General features: G+C 38.6%; 1 protein-coding gene and 1 long non-coding RNA gene across 2 annotated transcripts in view; one reads left to right on the forward strand and one right to left on the reverse strand.

Moving 5' to 3' along the window:
* The window catches only part of LOC139118657 (uncharacterized), a 358,536-nt gene that overhangs the window by 53,855 nt on the left and 284,438 nt on the right, over positions 1 to 20,243 (reverse strand). The window lies entirely within an intron of this gene.
* LOC139118651 (neuromedin-K receptor-like) overlaps positions 1 to 20,243 on the forward strand; it is a 58,762-nt gene that overhangs the window by 14,798 nt on the left and 23,721 nt on the right. The gene's annotated exons all lie outside the window — the stretch shown is intronic.

The following is a 20,243-nucleotide window of genomic DNA, read 5'->3' on the forward strand; positions in this document are numbered from 1 at the left end:
CACCAGACTAACATTTGGTCTTCCGCCTGTCTGTCAGTGTGTCTTTTTGTGTCTGTCTGACTGACTGACTGACGACTGACTGACTGTCGCTATATATATTTACCTTTCTGCTTGCCTGTCTGTGTCTATCTTATGTCCATCCATCCGTCCGTCCGCCCGTCTGTCTGTCTGTCTATCTGTCTGTCTGTCTGATCCGTAGCATTTCGCTGCCTGGCGATATCTTTTGGTGAAATAGATACATCAATATAGAAATCGGTAGTCCGATAACAGTTTAATCACTCTTTGATTTTAACACTCGCACTTTCGGCCTTTCCTATGATTACCGCTGATATGTGGAGATAACAAACGAGAATCGACATACAGGACAAACAGGACGATCTTTCATCGCCATGTGTTGCATCTCTGCGCACTGAAATTCCGTCAATCGTACTTTTAGAATTTGCAGCATGTGCATACATTATGCGGCCATTCGGTCGTTAGATCTTGAAATTTTGTAATTTAAATTCAATAATCGGGGAATGAGATTTTTGTATCACGTGTGAGCAACGTGAGATTCTAATTTAAGGTCTTGTAGATAGTGCTATTGACCTGATGCTCGATATTATAGTTGGAGTGTCACTTGAGAATGACAATTACTGTAGGACACAACGCTCTTACAAACTACAGACGATTAGATTGTAAAGTAGATTAGAATTAATGATGTTATCGTCTCTCTCACATCGGAAACCCATTGTGGAACAGACATTCAGCGACGTTTTATACATATGAGCCTCATCATATTACGACGACAGACCACGCCAAAAGTAACCTATCTTCCCTGAGATTTGCCACTTCCTCTCGTCAAAGTCTCTCTCTGCATCTCTGCCGACATCTTGTCTGCCTTGATCCCGATGATGACACTCAGAAGAATGGTCTGTGGGCAATGCCTTGTGAAAAAGCTTAGAAATGGCATATAGTTGTCGAGGGTCTTCTTCAGTTACTGATTTCAAGTGACAACGATACATTATGAGGTGTCTAGACATGTTTGAGAAGACAATATTAGGTTTTCAAATCGGGGCATGATAAAAGAGAAGTATAAAATTGAAGGACAGATTACTGTCCCAGTAAACCAGAGGATATTGTATATAAATATACAATTTTGACATTTCACTTCCTAATTATGAGTAAATATCATCAATTTTGTCCAAAAATGGCATTTTAAAGGTGTCCCTCAAAATAATGGTAATGACTTTCAGTGACATACAACTTTAGTTTTACCCACATAATACATCAACGAAAACCTAATTTAAGAGAATGCCATACGGAAATTTTATTTCTTATAATCAAGAATGTGGCAGAAAACTTCCATTTTTACCACTTTTTGCCCCAAATTATCCATAAATGACATTATTGGTATATGGTTCTTTTCCGAAATATAAAAAAGTTGAGAACTACATACTAAACATGATAAGACATTATTAAAGTCTAAAAGTGTCAAAAGTTAATGAATATGAGTAAAAAATAATCAAATTCATGGTTTTTTGCCCCAAATCTTTTGAATTGAAATGTTTCATGTGATATATAGTGCAGATCTCTGGGTGATGGTTGCAAGAATACATTCAAGTATACATATGAACCCATGTTTATACATAGAGACTTAGTTAAAGTGTTTTGTCAAGAAGACTAGGAAATTATCAAGCCATTAGGACGAGAGAATGTCATCAACAGAAGGTTTTAAACAGAATGTTGAGTTGTAAAATTCAGAATAGCTGATTTGACCAGTCATCCTTGTTTTGCTGAAAATTTCGGTGTTACTAGCAGTGCAGATTTGAAACTGCTATTAGCTGTACAATTAAAGGATAGCCATGTATGTTTATTGTCATACAGTGTCTATTCAGTATCGCTTTCATCGCTTGAAGTAGCTGCTATTTTATCATCTTCTGTCTCAGCTTTGTTTCCACAAGACGCACCCACTCACAGAGCTATGTACACAGAAGTGATGCACTTTGGCAAGAACATCTGGAGGTTTCATAGGATGATTTCTGGCACTTGCATTTGATGAACTTCATCACTGACTCTGGAACTGCAGGTAAAGTCGTCCACTGTATGGTGAGAGTGGTACCAGAACACAGCCATCCATGACCACGTGGGTTTGGTGCATCCGTGCTGTTTGCAGTAGACATCGCCTGTGAACAGCAGCCGGGTAATTTGCCCATTTTGTGTGTTGTACCAAGCTGTCCTTGTTTAGAGGGAGGGAACTGTCATTCATGCTGAGTCGAAAGCAGCTGTATCTTGCACCATTGATGTTGTTACATTGACTTTGGCCGTACACTTGACAAACAAATCTTCCAATTTGCCGCAGCAATTGATCTGTGATTTCCCTCTCCATACCTAACTGCAGAAATGTTGTAATGTGGTTCGCTATACCCAACATTATTTTTACCAGCATCTTCTTACCCTTTCCTCTGAAAGCACTGACTGTGTCGCAGCCAGAAGATACATTGATACCAACAAGGGCCTGTGCAGCTTTCTCCCATAACCTATCTGCTATTCTGTTGACATGCAAGATTCTGCCATTTCCATTTGTTATGTGTTGATACAGGTTGGCTTGCAGACGATGAATAATGCTGATGGCCAAAATAAGCACATCTGAATCTGGGCTCCGTATGATGACTGTATCAGCATCTTCATTACTCAGAGCACATTTTATATGGAGAAGGAGACAAGTGTCAGTATCTTCGTGATCACAACTTAATTCTTGTACTTCACTGTCACCATTAAAGCATCAACTGTTTGTAGTCTGTAGCAATGTTCACCACTATGCACGTACAGTGTGACACCCTTTAGGCGAGTAGCTTGATACTCTTTGCACGAGTCTAACAGGAAGCACAGCAGTGTCTCTTTGTTCTTACCAAATGCCAAGAATTTCTTGAACTGCCTTGGTACTTTCATCCCTGCCCTATTGATTCTCATTTCATCATAAAAGCCAGAGGTTGATCTTGTTCTTGTTTGTTGAAAGGCTGGGTGCCCATGCTTGTTCTGCAAAAAAATTCAGAACACCCCTTTTGAGATTTTTTGAACATGAAAGACATCATTATTATGAGAAATATAGGAGAAAAATAAACCAGAAAACATTCCCTTAAGTTATAAACTCTAAGGGTGGGTGAGATAATTGCAAATGCAGTTACCAACATTACGGTGTTGTATAGAGCAATGAGATTGTCTCGACAAATCTATATAGTATAATGTCTATACGGCTTACCTCCATTACAGTCTACAGCAACAATGCCCTTATTTAAAAAACCTCATTTTTAATTTAGCGGTGACATATCTGTACACTTACACCACAGGCGACCCAATAGGTTCTGAGTTTTTCACACTGTTTTCTCTATCATTTTCTCTTCTTTCTTCATGCTCTGAATGATCGGAATAAATAAAATAAATGGTTTATATAACCTAACCTAGCCTCTGTGACTCTTTATTTATTTTACACTCCATTACAAGGACGTATATCTCTCATACACACATGCTGTAATTAATTAGTCAACACAACTAATTATGTTAATCCGTGGACTTATCAGGGATTTTACGGGTTGGTCAACATCGCGAAAGATAGGAATGGTTACTAAAACGGGAACATCACTATCTTTCCGATGTTGACCAACCTCTGATAAGTCCACGGATTAGCATAATTAGTTGTGTTGACTAATTAATTACAGCATGTGTGTATGAGAGATATACGTCCTTGTAATGGAGTGTAAAATAAATAAAGAGTCACAGAGGCTAGGTTAGGTTATATAAACCATTTATTTTATTTATTCCGATCATTCAGAGCATGAAGAAAGAAGAGAAAATGATAGAGAAAACAGTGTGAAAAACTCAGAACCTATTGGGTCGCCTGTGCTTAGACATTGCTTGACTGTGTATGGTTGAGGGGAAGGGCGTCTGGCGCACGTCATCAAGGGCATTAGTTGAGGAATATAGATAAGTAACCTTTATTTTACTGACTAATCAAATTTAATAATGGGTTTTAATAATTTACGCCAAGAGTCTCACAGTGGCCACTGTATTACACGGTTGTCTCTTCAAGCATCTCAATTAATACAAATAACGACTCACAGTGTTGGCTGGGCTGTGGACAATCCAATGAACGCAGGTGCTACCACTAACGGGGCTCTGCTAACATGGGTTTGTGTCAATCCTTAACACTTTGACACTTTAAATTTTACATCTTGTCTCAACGGCACCACGTCATCGAGCAAAGAAGTCAGTCCTGAACACCCCTCAACCATCCCCGTGCCACACTGAATAAGACGTTCTGACAATAAATATATCTACTTGGCTGGAAACCGAAAAACCGATTGCACATTGTCCCTTAATCGTCAAATTCGAATGGAATGAATAAAATAATTGAATATCCGCATTATGTACAGCATAATGAATGGTGTATTCCGTTTTTGCATAAATGTGTCATTGTGACACATTTCATGAAAAGGAAAATGACATTTTTCAATAAATCTATACATTTATATCGACATGTCTACTTGAAATACTCATATCGTCTAGCCGTGAAATGTTACGGATTCCATCTGTCTGTCTGTCTGTCTGTCTGTCTGTCTGTCTGTCTGTCTGTCTGTCTGTCTGTCTGTCTGTCTGTCTGTCTGTCTGTCTGTCTGTGTACGTATGTATGTATGTATGTATGTATGTATGTATGTATGTATGTATGTATGTATGTATGTATGTATGTATGTATGTATGTATGTATGTATGTATGTATGTATGTATGTACGTACGTACGTACGTACGTAGTACGTACGTATGTATGTATGTATGTATGTATGTATGTATGTATGTATGTATGTATGTATGTATGTATGTATGTATGTATGTATGTATGTATGTATGTATGTATGTATGTATGTATGTATACATGCATGCATGCAGGTATGTATACATGTATGTATGTATATATACGTAGTGCCTACATATATTACATACCTCACTTCATTTGGTATTTTCCCAATGTATCATATTCATATTACAAAAAATTCCAGGATGAATTGGTTTGTTGTAAATAAAGCGATTGCATATCGTTATTCTTTTTTATCCATACTGGGGAAGTTTTCTTGCAACGAGAAAAACAAGGAATATTACAAAGAAAGGAATATACAGCATCAGTCTATAGTCACAATAAAAAGGGGCCAAGTAAAACAAGACACCTCCATTAGTAACTAGTGCAATTTTCGATAAAATTTGCGATAAAATCATCTGAAATATGTACACACATTATCTTCTCAGAGGGCCATATCGCAGATGTTTTTATCGTACATCTAATAGTACAATGATACATAAAAAACAAAGAAACATAAAAGTGGTTGATCTAAGCTTAAGGTTGTAGCGAATACTCATTTGTCGACAAAATGGTTGACAATGTCGTATTTTTAGCAAAAGTTTTTGACATGTTTAACCTGAATTGAAGTAAAATAAGATGAAATAAGCTGGTACTAATGTTGAGAGATTAGTAAGTGTTGCAAAATGAATTGTGCAACTTAAGCCTTTAAGCCGTGTGGTATGCTGGTGTGTGTTGTTCTACGAGTATTCTCTAAAATAGGGAGATAGATAGAACAGTGGGTTCTTAGGGGGGGGGAGAATAAAAAAAAACTAATGTGGGGAGAATTTTTCACTCGTATTCTTGACATTTACACTAGTCTTTAAGTTTTTAATCCAATATTAATTCGAGATGTTTGCAAAGTTGCCCATTCGTCTTATTGATTTATATGATCCTGTTAATAGATGTGTCGTTTTATGTGTGTTTTCGTCACAATTAAAATGAATGGCTACAGGTGTAAGCTCGTCTGCTTTGCGTTTAATGGCGAGAAAATGGTTATTAAGACGGACCTTGAGTGTGGTTTTAATGAAGGCTCTGAATGCTTTGGAACATCGGGAGAAGATAAATGGTGTTAAGGCTCTTAAAATTCATGATCACGTGGTTGATTTATAGTGTATGTGTTGTAATTAGTGCTGTCAGAGAAGTACGTGGTGCGTATACTTCATTTTCAGATATCTCAACCCCCAATGGAGCTAAATTCTGAATAGACAAGGTTCCAGGTGTTCACTGCAACTTAAGAAGCTGTTAAGAAGTAAAATCACCGGGATTTTTTACCCATGACGATATTCATTGCATAGCTTATTAGGTTTTGACTTTTCACAGCTGAATGATTTATGTGTGATATGTGCTTCACTGTTTGATCTAGGCCCGACCATTGAGTATAAACGGCTTCACTCAAGTGAAAATGACCGAGTGAGTCAGAGCGAAAGAGTACTAGCTACACACACAGACACACAGACACAGACACACACACAGACACACACACATATATATATGTATATATGTATATGTGTGTATATATATATATATATATATATATATATATATATATATATATATATATATATATATATATATATATATATATATATATGTATATATATATTATCGAAGTATACAGATGTCCTCGTGGGAAATTACAGTGATCGATTCGGAAAGCAGAGCGTTATAAGTAATAACACAAATTACTTCAAGTACAAAGCAGTAATATCTGTTTCGTAAGTTTCATGCATCCTCAAATCTTCAGACAGAAGTCTGAAGCCTATACTTCTGTCTGAAGATTGCAGATGCATGAAACTTAAGTAACAGATATTATTACTTTGTACTTGAAGTACTTTGTAACACGATTGGAACTAAATTGGGATAATTGGATTTTCATATTTTTCTCAAATTTCAAAAGTGATAGATGACCTATAGCTGAATGGTGCAATATTACAAATTACTCATAAAAACACATGTGTAAGTTGGAAAGAAGAGTAGAAGAGGTTACATTTGCAGATTAAGTCGTCATTACTTCACCATCCAATTATCCCAAATTAATTCAAATCGTGTTTTGTATATATATATATATATATATATATATATATATATATATATATATATATATATATATATTATATATATATATATATATATATAGCCATGCTTATAAAAAAAACATTCCTTGAAATTGAAAAAAGTGTGTAAATTTCAAATTAGGAGTCTTCTTGTCATGTTAAATGCGAAACATAATATGTCAAAGTTTTGAAGGCGTCTTGACTGCCCTTCCCAAGATGTAATGGACGATAAATAGGTGCTGGATAGTTCTGTTTGGGGTTTTGGATTGTACGTGTGTGTATGTAAGAACATTGTGCTTGTTGACTGGCTTTACATAAATGGATGATTCAAGGATCGTGTGGGTACTGGATGATGCATGTCTGTTTTGCGTGAGTCTGACAATATTCCAATATTGTCAATACGTATGTTTACTCTCAGAAGGCGATTTTTTTGTAAAAGTTCAAGGGTCAATTTCTGGTTTTATAGAATAAATTTATGCAATTACAAAGGGTTACAGTGTTAACAATAGCAATAGTGCCGCAGAAATTGCGAGTACAACTGAATCAAGGCGAATGAATGGACGAGGCCTTATGGAATAATTTCTTTTAAAAGGTGTCACATGAGGATGGTAGCGGCATATTTAGCTCTGTGTGCTGGAGCCATTTTGTCCCATAGCTACGCTAACGATTTATTGGAAAGTTGTGTGTTCAAATTGAAATTGCTATTAAGAGGAAAACAAGCTGATAAATCGTCTTTGCTCCAGTAATGTTGGTAGGCCAGCACACCTTTATCGAACGAAATATTTGTGTGTGAGTTTGGGAATGTGATAGGAGACAACATGGTGTTCGGGAGCACAGTCCCCCAATTTGTGTATACTGTAGAAATTGAGTTTTATTTTGAATGCAAGGATGAGAAACTAGTGATGACAAATTACAATTGATTTTATCTGAACAATGCGTCAAGCGGAAAGGCCAATCGCTGACGCCCATAGTTTGAGGAGGTTAACAACGCCCGTGAACTTTTGGTACTGTGTGAAATTTTCATAGTTGGAGGTCAATGCATGGAATGTTATGTTATTTCACCTTTACAAATTTCGTTATCTAACGGATCATCTGATATTTTCGCTGTTGAAACTATTCGCACGGCAGCACATTTTAATCCAATCAAGAGAAAATAGCTCAGCTGATCTGCCGCGTTTAAGTTATTTCACTGAACACGGAAGGCTGACTAATATATAGCTATATGCCTAGGCGGTCACACTCTTGGGCAGATCGTCCATGTAGCCGACACGAACACGAAGATTGTGTTACCGGCTACCAAAAACTATGAAAAATAGTAAAGAATGAGCTACAAAATCACTATCCAGTTTTAAGTTGCAGGTAGAATAAGTCTGTGCCTTTGTAAAAAAATACTAAAAAAATAGTAGAAGTGAAGAACCAGCTGAAAGTTAGTTGAGGAGACCTTGACCGCATATCATTTGCATCTCATTGTCGGCTACATGGACTGTGTGCCCACTCTTGTGCAAGCAGGGACACATGCGGGAGAAGTTCAATGAAACTACTTATTTTAATTAAGTAATGGCAATTTAGCGATCTTTGCTCCAGGCGACTACACATTATATTGACATTTATTAGTGATCAAGCGTCTTGAGTCACGACCGCGGTGGAATTATGCGGATACCTCGAGTCACATATTTTGTCTTGATTTACAACTTTCAGTATGCCTCTATGAATGAAGTTCATATACATCTTTCTGTTTACGTTAATGAGTTAACCAGCGGCAAAGGGCAAAGCATCATGATGGTGAGTATTGTTATGACAACAGCGCACGTTAAGGGGAAAGCGCAAGGAAGACGCAACAGCCTTAGTACTGGGCATTATCACTAAGGTTACGCAAAAGGGTCTTTGTCAAACTTTTACGGAACATGAGCTCACAGTTACACGGGCAGGCGTCGGAGAGTCTCGCAGAAAGAGTCAAAGTCTCGGCGTTTGACCGCAGCGCCCGCTCCATAAAGAAAATTCAAAGATAGCCGTGACTCATTTTTTATTCAAAGTATAGAGATAACCAGTCGCATGATGATTAATCTTGCCAAGGTTTGAAATGATGACAAGGCCACTGTCATCTTGACGACGTATTACAGCCTCACGTGACATTTTAATACTCGCAGAGTGAGTTGAGATTGTCGAAATAGACATAAAGGTGCGTATAGATACAATGAATACAGGCGGAAGCCTTTGTAGCGCTGAAGATTTCATGCGCCACGCTTCCTAAACCAGATAGAAGAACTCCCTTAAAGATTGAAGCACCATTACAATGTATATTGAGTTTTCTGAGAAAGTGACAATTTTCTATCCGATGTCTGAAAATTAACCACGAACATCAGTTGGAGCTATTATTTTTAACAGACGACTTACGTTATCAAAAATCTCTGCAGGTTAAATGGAACCCGAAAACAACGTGGAAGCTGGATGTAAGCTCCGCTATCGATGGCTACGAACATGGCAATTGCTAAAAAACCCGGGGGCGATAATTTCAAAGGAGACAGACGCTATAGATATATCAAATGTAACCTAACGTATTACATGTTTATCGGGTAAAATATCAAACTTCAAGCATCTTATGCTCACATGTTAAGTGCCGTTGTTTGTAATCCCTGAACTGTTTAGAATTAATCTGCAATATTTGATTACAGGGCCGTGGAGTCTGCCGCCAGTCACGTTTGTAATGTGACTACGCGTAGTTAATCACCATTATGTATCCCATTGTCTCCACACAGTCCATTTCGATTTTCATTTCACATCGAAAAGCGGATCAAACTGCGCTATGCTCACCCGTTTTAAGGGCTTTACGTGGCTATCTGCTTGACGCACACATTTTCTCTTGATTAAATCGATTGATCAAGCGATCAATCAATGGAGACAATCAATCAGTCAATCTAAACTAAAACGACTATGCGTAACTCTACAAGAAGTGTAGGCGTACTGTAACAGGTGTCCGGTCAACCTTGACAATTGCTCTAGCAATAATGTACGCGGAATAAAAAGTAGGTCTACTTTTTTAGAATATATTCCCAGTAATTTATTTTTTTTAATCACCGAATCTGCTGCGATGTTTCATGTGCTAAGCTATTGTGAATTTTCAAATAGCATCTATGATATCCTCCATTTCTGTTTGTCCACTTCCGTTTACTTCCGTTTACATCTAGGTGCAAAGTTGTATGCAAATGAGAGCAAGTGTTCTATGTTTACATCGCGTTGTATGAATGTTCACGTCCGAACTGAAACCCATTTTAAATTTCCAACGTAATTACAGCATGGCGTAAAACATTTCGACTTTCCAATGCTCAAAGAGTTGGAAATTCATCAAATTTACGCAAGGAGGTCCACGGTGTAAGGTGCATTTCTGAAAAATCGATCAAAAATGTATTCGTATCACGTAAAGGTGAATGACTAGTGCACTTGTGTCTACAATAAATACACCAGGAAGGCTATAGGTCTCATCTCAAATTTATAGCAAAAATAGTTATTTATGCGATTAAAATGACTCGTAGGAAACCATCATTTTGCTCTGTACAGTATTTGCTACAAGTTAAAGCCCCATAAGCTGTATCTTTCGGCTATTTTTCAGAACTTTTGTTTTGTGGTTTTCCTACACTTTCTACATTGAATCCTTAAACTGTAATTTAATGCAAAGTATTTAGCATATCAACACAACCAATATGAAAAATTGTATTAAAGTCCGGACTAGAATTCATTTGTAAACAATAAACAATGATCGCTACACACATACATGCTGTTTTGACAAAAAGAATACTCGAAATTTCAGATGACAAACGGATTGGGGTCAGACAAGGTAGTTGATATACAGAAGCAGAATAATGAAAAAATTGCCACAAGTTACAGCTTTGTCCACACAATTGTCCCCTAGAGCACAAAAATTGTTCTGGTAAAAGAAAAATTAGAGACACATTGTTGTAAATGGTTAAAAATATACAACGATAACTGAGAACTGAACCGTCGCATCTTTGTGACTGTAACCCTCTTCACTGTTACCAATAAAACATCAAATACACAAAAAATAACGTAAGGGCATTGTAGCTAAGGTACATGTAAGCCCTTGAGCTAGTTTTAATGAACGTAAGGGTCCCTGCGGTACTGCGTTTCATTAACGTTGAACGGTGCATTTATCGACACGCCCGTGTTATGATCGAAGTCAGTTGTCATGATCGAAGTCAGCATGCATGGCTCCTCGCACAGTAAATGAGCACGAGGGCGATTTAGTTCCCGCCGATGGAAACACAATGCATAGGTATAACCGGGGCGAGGTTATACGCAATGCGTGGCTCGTACGATATTGCAACCAATCTAGGGCGGGTGCGCAAACAGCGGTGTCCCTTCCAGGCAGGTTTGATGCAACCAATCTCCCAGCTACCTGTGATTTTTCCAGCTGTTTAAGTTTTGTATTTATGCGTATCATCACGCTTGTCGAATTTGAGAGGCTATTGGATAATGGGCGATAATAGCACGCCAGTACAGACTTCAAAGTATCGCGTCTTGTCCGGCGTTTTCAATTAGATGCTATCATAGATAGCGCGATCTAAAGGAAGTCGATCTTGAAATCTACTCGCATTTGGATCTTATGTTCCCCTTTCTCTATACTTCTAATGCACAAAGTCTTGAAATTACTGGTGTTGGATTCACCACTTCCGCTTGACAGGTCTTATCTGCTGATATCACACAGGTATTTTACGTGTTCAGAATATTTTTCACTGGGAAGAGAGAAGGTACGATGAGACGCTGGTACCGTCGTAATGATGGTGTTTTCGTTAAAGAACGAGACGAGAAGTGGCTGCTTGGTGAAAACGACTCGATAGTAGTCACAACGTTGAGATCAGTAGAGGGGCTTCAAGAGCGGTATACATTTTCCGAACCAAACATATACTTTGAAATGAATCTTTCCAACATATGGCGAATATTAAAGGTCTGGTGAAATGGTCCCGTTCGTGTGACTGAATATCTTCCAGGGGGTCAATACTATTACACTCGCAACAGAATTGCAACCTAAAAGTACGCGCAAGTGTTGATTTTTTTGATATTTCTATGCGCGGCTTTCATGGGGTCATTTTGCGACACTCAGGTCACGCCCTCAGCGGGAGTCAAGGTTGACCGTCTGTGACGTCACAGGTGTGTTCATTTACATCGAATAGCGGTCCAACACCGCCTTATCTCTGCCCGGTATCCGCTAACAAAACAGGCTCCAGTCTTCGCGCTGCCCATTTGCCACGTTCGCCAATGCGAATCGAAATCCGAAGTGGCGAAAAAAAAATCGATCCTAATTCGCCACAGCGGCGAAACTGATTTATATGGTAAAATAAAGAAAAAACGTTGGTTTTTTAGTCTTTTGTTTAATCTGCGCTTCTCTCTCGGCGATTCGCAAAAACTGTGTCTACTTCCGTATTATTGCGTTCCTTCCGTCGTACGTATTTGCAATCGAGCCAAGTCTCGCGAGAGATTTGACGTCATTTAGTCTAATGTGCAGCATGCATAAATGGCTCTCGCGAGAATTGAAACTTAGACACACGCAATCGAGCCCTCGCGATAAATTTGACGTCATTTTGTCTAGTGTACAGCGGGCATAGGAACGCTCGCTCGCGAGAATTGAAACTTTTGCTATACATAGCAGACATACGCATTTTAATCGAGGCAACAAGGATCGGTGTTGCAGTTGATTTACATTGCGGTCTCGATGTTCTGTGTTGTGCATTTTAATCACAGTCTTCAACATTCCATGTTGCGGCCGATTTGCATCGCGGTCCTCGTGGCCCGGTATTCCTTGTTGTTCTTCAATTGCCGTCCCAACGACGCGTTCCGTGTTGCTGTCGATTTGTATCATGAAGGACTCTACCTCCATGATTTGTATCGCGATCTCTACGTTCCGTATTTTGTGTTCGTTTTAATGGTAGTCTATTCAGTTATAGTGCATTTTAATCACGGTCCCATTTGCGTTTTAAGTTACTGTCGATTTGCATTGCGGTCTCGACGTTCCGTGTTGTAGACAAGTGCATTTTAATGGCAGTCACAACGTTCAGTGTTGGTGTTCATGCTGTTGATTTGCATTGCGGTCCCAACTCTGTGTAGCGAGTAGCGAGGCAGGCTCAGCCGAGGGACCGTGGCCGATCGTACGAACCAGCAGAGACAAGCACATTATGGTTCAAACACTCAACACTTGACGGGAACTTGAAAAAGTTTACAGTTGAGCCGTTCATGTTCTTGCCGCTGTCACAGGCACCAAAAGAACAACGTTCTCCCATAGTGAAGGAGGACACTGTCCTGATCATGTAAGCGGAAACCCTAGAAGTTACCCCCGTAGGGAGCTTACGGAGGTGTGAAATACTTTAATTCCCGTTATGAGATACGGCGTCGGGCAAACTTCGGAAAGCCGAAAAAAGTCGACTGGAGAGGCTCGGGGGACACGCCCACATTGCATTTTTCTTTGCCATATTTCATAATCACGCGCGCTAAACGAAAAAAGAAATGAATGTAACTGTTTTATAGACCATCAACTGTATTTCTGTGATTTTGCAACATGGGCATTTCACCAGACCTTTAAAGTATATCAAAATTAATTATCATAACCTTCACTCAAGCAATTATCATATTATGACATTGAAAACGGAATTGAAAGTGACATCATAGGAACGCTGAGACCAGCAGAGCCTTTTCGAATGTTCAGTATACAGATATAAACGGTCATTGATTTTAAACTATCATACATGGCATTGACACGGTATATTTATCCTTTGGAAAGGATGAACCTTGGCTAAAAGTCCATTTTCATGTCGCATGATCACCTTACAAAGCTCATATCTCATAGCCGCTTGAATCGGTCATTCACACCGCGATCTTTTTTTATGGAATCAAATATTACCATATTTGTAAGGCATCTATAACCATTAGAAAGTGCTAAATTCACAAGGCAATGAATTTATTTGTAATAGCTTTTCCATATGAGAAATCGTAAAACGTTGGATCATCGGACGTACTTGGCAGATAAAGGGTGTTATATACCCGAATGTATCACCTCCCATCTTTCTCGCTAGGTGACAAGTAAAATACTGGCATTACAGTTCGCAGTGTTCATGCTTTTAAAAGATACGCGTGTATCGATGAAAGTGTTTGCTCTAATGCTATGTGATTAGCGAGTGTTTGGAGCTTGAAAGGGGTTATCTTGGTCTCTTGAACCAATGTCGATACCGTAATTCACAACCCCTCGTGAAAAAACCTTCTGGCAAGATTTAGAAGGGGGACATTCAAAACATGTCAGCAATTATTATAGTTAAACGTCCTTCAGGATGTTTCTCGATTGAAATACTAGAATAACCAGTTCCCCTAAACCAGTTTTGTTTCGTTGAGAGGCCAGGCTATGCATTTGTTTTCCATATTAATTTGTGAAGTACTGTATAAGCTAGATTCCTACACGTATTACAATTCGCTGACTACAAGAATCAGTAACGCCATGTTATATCGAACTGTGTCTTTCATTGTATTGCGATAAATGCATGCATAATGAAGATGCATATGATTACATACAATGGCGGCGTCATTTATCACGTGACCATTGATTCCAATAGTGTTAATTCTTTATGCTGAACATTATAAATTTATAGTTTCACGTGATTTAGAATACGTATATTCATCACAATATTTGCATCATGTTACAAATTGTTCTAAGATGGCATAACATGTACTTCATTTCCAAAGTTGTCCATTTATTAGTCTACTGCACAGCATGGTTACGGATTATATAAGACTATTACAGTAAAATATGGACTGTAGTGATGTGTTTTTTGAGGGATTGACAGACTGAAACTTTTGTTCAAACTTTTCGTAAGGCAACTTTAAACCACTCCCTTTCAAAATCAGGAACAAAAATTAAAGATCGTCGTGCAAAATTTAGAACTAACAATTACCCAATATTTGCCGACACTTGAAATTCAAAATGGCCGCCATCCCTGCGTTAACTCTATAGTGAAAAATAACAATTTTCCTTTTTCGAAAAAATTTAGACGGCGAAAAGTTTTCTTACTCCAAGAGGTTTAAAATGAGCCCCCCACAAGTTGTAGACGAGAAAGAATTGTGAAAGTTTGAGAGTCGGAATATCTATCCCAGAAACGCATTCTACCAAGATGTATTGACCAACCATGATAAACCAGGCTAGATTGAAGATAAATTAACTGTGAGTGTTTGTCTCATGGAAAACATGGTTCAGAGAATGCAATGACAAAATGTTATCTATCCCTTTACTTTTGTTTCCGTCCATATTTTCTGACAACAGTGTATCTTCGATGTAATAACTTGTAAAAAATAATTTGTCTCTTCAATAGGAGGCATCATGGGCCAGTGGATAGAGCAGTGGACTCACGATCAAAGGATGGCGAGTTCGAGCCCCGGCATGGCTGTGTGTTGTGTCCTTGGGAAAGGCACTTTATTCCTCATTGCTTCTCCCCACCCAGGAGTGATGGGTACCTGGTAGGACAGTGGTTGTAATGTGTGTGTTTAGCTCTGCTGCGCTTATTGGCTGCACATATGAGCTGTTGTTTGCTCCCCAGGGAGTGAGTGGTATCATATTAAGTCCAGTGACCAGGGGTAATAATAATTGTAAAAAGCGCCTGATCACATGTACTGGTGGATATGTGCGCTATATAAGAACCCAATATTATTATTATTATTATATCTCTAATGAGTACAGTATATTCAGTGAATCAACTGCTTTTGATGTTTGTCACTATTTATAATTTGTGGACGAGCCAAAATGAGAACAAAAACGTACAGAAAAAGGTCACACTGAAGAATCATGGGTAATAAAAGAAATACAGAAAGGAAATTGAACACAGTTCGAATGAACTGTACGCTAAAAAGCATTCGTTTAAAACACATTAAGAGATAGTGCAGAAGCTGTTATTAGTTTGAAATTAATGGCACTGCCATTCATTCTCACTGGGAACCTAGAACAATCGGTGCGTAATGTGCTTGCACAAGACGTAAAACAGTTCTCAAAGATAGTCTGAGAGATACTAATGTGGTATTCAATAAAGAGAAGAATTCTAAAAGCAATGTTGTTCGTCACCTGTTCATCAATTATTCATTTCCAGGTAAAAGCGCTTCATATGTCTGTACAATAGATGGCATATGGAAGAGCAGCATTTTAAAGCAATTTTGCCTCTGCGTAAAATCTTTTCATTTAGTCTTTGGTATTACTTAAGTTATCATTTTACTAAGTCATGGCGGTCCTCTAACTTCAATGTATTCATTTCAAGATCTAACCAAGCATTTCTTCGCCATTCAGAAGTGGGCCTTCTTTCCGGGGCAAAAAATAATAGCTCCACATTTATATAGTGACGCGACGATACCAGCGCCCGTTTGCTTTGAACGTTTCTTTATACGCACTGGCATTGAGCATTCAGATTGTCACAATCTTTTGCAATGCTATGCCCCGGAATCGAAGTAACCTGAGGTCATTCGAAAATATATCATCGTCTCATTATTTAGATGTGATAGATGCTGAATGGCAAGCTAAAATTTTAAGCAGACAATACGGTGACGTGCAACTGCAATCCCCGCATATCATTGTGATGGACACCACGGTCATTATAGTCGATTTTGGTGTATTTATCGTTGTGGTTATCGTGGACATAATACCTTGTGAAAACCCCCTGTCATGCAAAATGTTCTGTCATCGGATGGAATCTTGAAGTTTGTAAACGCCGCATTGGCAGTGACTTTTAAAGTTACAGCGATAGCATCTTAATGTCGTGGAAATCTTGACGTAGAAGTCACGAATTTGCTCTGAGGTCACGTCGCAATTAACCCTTCTTTATCAGCATGGAAGGCTGGGGATCACCGGCTAGCGCCAGTGTGGTCTGACGTTGTCCACTGAATGTCTTACGAGTCTGCTTCTTGATTGCTATATGTATCTGCTCGTTAGCCTTGTTCTTCTGCATGACCTGACACACTTTGAAAAATTCAATCAGACTCAAGTTTCAATGGATTTCGACTTAAAGTGCTGTGACATATGCTTATACACATTCCCATGTACGCTCAAGTTTAAAGAAAAGATTAGAAGAAACTACAACACATTGGAAATCCTCCGTCCGTCAGATTGTGAAGAAGATTTAATGGTTGACGAACTTCAAGAACCAAACTTTGTTTAACAGACCGCTTTCTCACTACCATTGTCTTTCATATAGTGCCTTGCTACCCGTCCACCATTCAACAACAACTTCAAGAATATGCACGATGACCTTCAAGGTCATTCGGAAGAAAAGCAGATTTATTCTACTGTCAAGCTTGTTCCAAACTTTGAAAAATCTGAAATTTTCAAGATTCAAGATTGTCTTAAATGCTTCAGGTATTCCCTACCCTTTCAGTGATAGCACAATTAACAACATGTTGTGCATCTATGGGACAGTTTTTGTGAGTCGTTAAAACTTTTATCATACTTTTCTGGCCTGTTGATTGCACGTTTATAAACTTTGGGGGCAAATAAAGTTTTAACAGTTTTTTTTGTAAAACACGGGAATAACAGAGTAACACAGTGTATTTTGAGTTTCAAGAAACGATAAATTTTAAGTCGTTTTTTTTTCATTATGAAAACTAATAGTTTCAAGTTTCCTACGGGAAGTTTGAGGAAAATTTAACATTTTATGTTTTGATTCGTACATTGCCTTAACATACATGCAGCGTAAAATGCTAGTTATATGTTTACTGTTTCACAGTTCGTTTACGGGGGTCAGTTGTCGTAAATCAGATTTGCCATCGTTTTTACGACCTGTGAAAAGTGGGGGAAAACAACTGCATCGTTATCTTTCAAACTAATGATTAGTTCAGTATCAACACCAAATGAAGTATCATCGGCACCGCATTAACACATCATGGTATCAACTATTGCACAGTGAATACAGTAATCGCTCATTGTCGGCATATTCAGTATCACCACCCCGCCATTACAAGTGTAATCGACTCTCTCTGACCATGCCCGCCTCTTGTAATGACTTTCGTACAATTCTTGGGCTCTACCCCGTCGTTGCATTGCTTTTTCCTTGCATGGCGAAACCAGAGTTTGTCACACTGCACTTGTCGTATAACATGAAATATTGGCCTTTCTACGGCCCGGAGGCAAACATCTTTTCCTGGCTTTAAGATTTCCGATAGCGACATGCGATTGCCTTAGTGTAGAGTCATCTTTGTCTGTGGTGTTACTTTCAATATATTCAATGCCCTGTAATGCAGTACATCTACATCTATTCTCAGTATACACTCTGTACCTCATGTAAATTCTAAAAGTCGTCAGACCTCTGAGGAACGATTGTATAGAGTAACTATTCTGAGGGTTTATTCAATTCACAGGGATATAGCTACTAGCGGTACGGTAGTCTTGAAGCAACTAGGTCAACGTTCGGGGTATTTTTTTGTTTGAGGTGTCGCTGGTGCTCACCATTTAAAGTAATTAAGTTTGTTCTGTTTGCCTGAGGGAATCTAATAACACTCACTTGCACCGCATCACAATGATTACTATTCATATTGCAGCCCTTAAGAAGAGTGCCTCGCTGTTTCCATCGTTTCCAGCGTTTTACCGAACATGCTGCGCATAGGCCTACAACCTCGGTTTTCACCCTGCTGATTCTCTGACGTATTTCACAATATGTTCCAAGTTCATGGACGTTCGTTCCATGGATTAATACGTTATCAACCTCACAACCTGATGTTACTTTTCCAGGTTTGAGAGTAAAAACACACCTTTGCATCTCTCTGCAATTATTTCAAATAGATGTTATTGACCGCTATTTAACTTTCTCGAACGATTCATTGCGATGCTGAAGCTCTTCGCAACTCTTTCTTAGACACATTAACTAAGGTCTCTATATTGATATCTGGAACGGCAGTAATATTAATCATATCATACCAATATATCGATGATATAGTACAGTTGGAATTGTCAGTTTGTGAAAGATCCCCTTAACGTTTCACGCCAGAATTTTAATATACTGTTAAGTGTTTTCTTTCCTATATTATAATATGCTTAGCTGGAATCCAGCAATCTGATTGGCTGGAGCCGGGGTTTATATCCTCAACAAGAAGACCTGCGCGCCGCGTAACATTTTTGCGCTCGCGCAAATTTCGAACGCCAACTTGAGAGCTCAACGCGCCATAATGTCGAACAAGTCTATGGCTTCAGATTGATTTTGATTGTTAAATTTTAGTCTAGTGCAGCTTGACGAACCAACAAATGAAGAGTTTCTGTAAGCAGCGGAGGCTATGTAACAACAACATAATTTTTAAAAGTTTTTTGAGCGTTTTTTTGAAGTAAAATTCTTCAAGTTCGATGTCTAATCGCGATATCGATGCGTTGCGTAACCGTATTTTATGAATTCAACTGTGCACGCGCGCGTGTTCTGAAACGTTCTTTTTTAGAGTTTGTATGAGGCTGGGCGCTCCTGAACTCTTGTTCCAACTTCGGCCCTAAATAACGACATTGTCCACTTGTTTTTAACTTTAGCATATTATAATGAGGTTATAAACGGCAAGCGAGGGTATTTGGTTACGGATATAAGACCTCTGGGGTGAAAATTAGCATATTTGGCGGGAAATAATCACCGAGCGAACTGTGCAACGCGCGCGCGTTCTGAAACGTTCTTTTTAGAGTTTGTTGAACACTAACTAAGAATTCTCCCGAGGTCACTTTGTTAACGGTCTCGCTTCGCTCGGTGATTATTTCCCGCCAAATATGCTAATTTTCACCCCAGAGGTCTTATATCCGCAACCAAATACCCTCGCTTGCCGTTTATAACCTCTAAACATGTTATATATATATATATATATATATATATATATATATATATATATATATATATATATATATATATACATTCGCACTCTTTTGCCTTGATGCCTTTGTGCATTGACGTGATACTTCTGTCTTTAAAGGCAACAAATCAATCCTTTTTATATGCAATAACGATCCACTTGTAACAACATTTCCCAAGTGGGAGCGCCGAACAGTGGGGGTTTCAGCGGCTTTGTGATAGATCACGGTCAATTTGCCAGGTTCTGTTTTGAAAAATTGCATTAAAAGCCCAAAAGACTGCAGATGCAAAGTTAATCCTTTTCACTCTTGAACGAGAACCGGGACCGTTAACAAAGTGACCTCGGGATGAATTCTTAGTTAGTGTTCAACAAACTAGAACGAATAGCTTTCGGCATATCAGCTGGCTTAGGATGTCACTGCATCTCAGGAGACATTGAAGGACAGGGGCAGTAAAATTTTACAAAGCCGAAATTAT

The sequence above is a fragment of the Ptychodera flava genome, chromosome 19 (assembly GCF_041260155.1).
Source record: "Ptychodera flava strain L36383 chromosome 19, AS_Pfla_20210202, whole genome shotgun sequence".
In the NCBI taxonomy this organism is placed as follows: domain Eukaryota; kingdom Metazoa; phylum Hemichordata; class Enteropneusta; family Ptychoderidae; genus Ptychodera; species Ptychodera flava.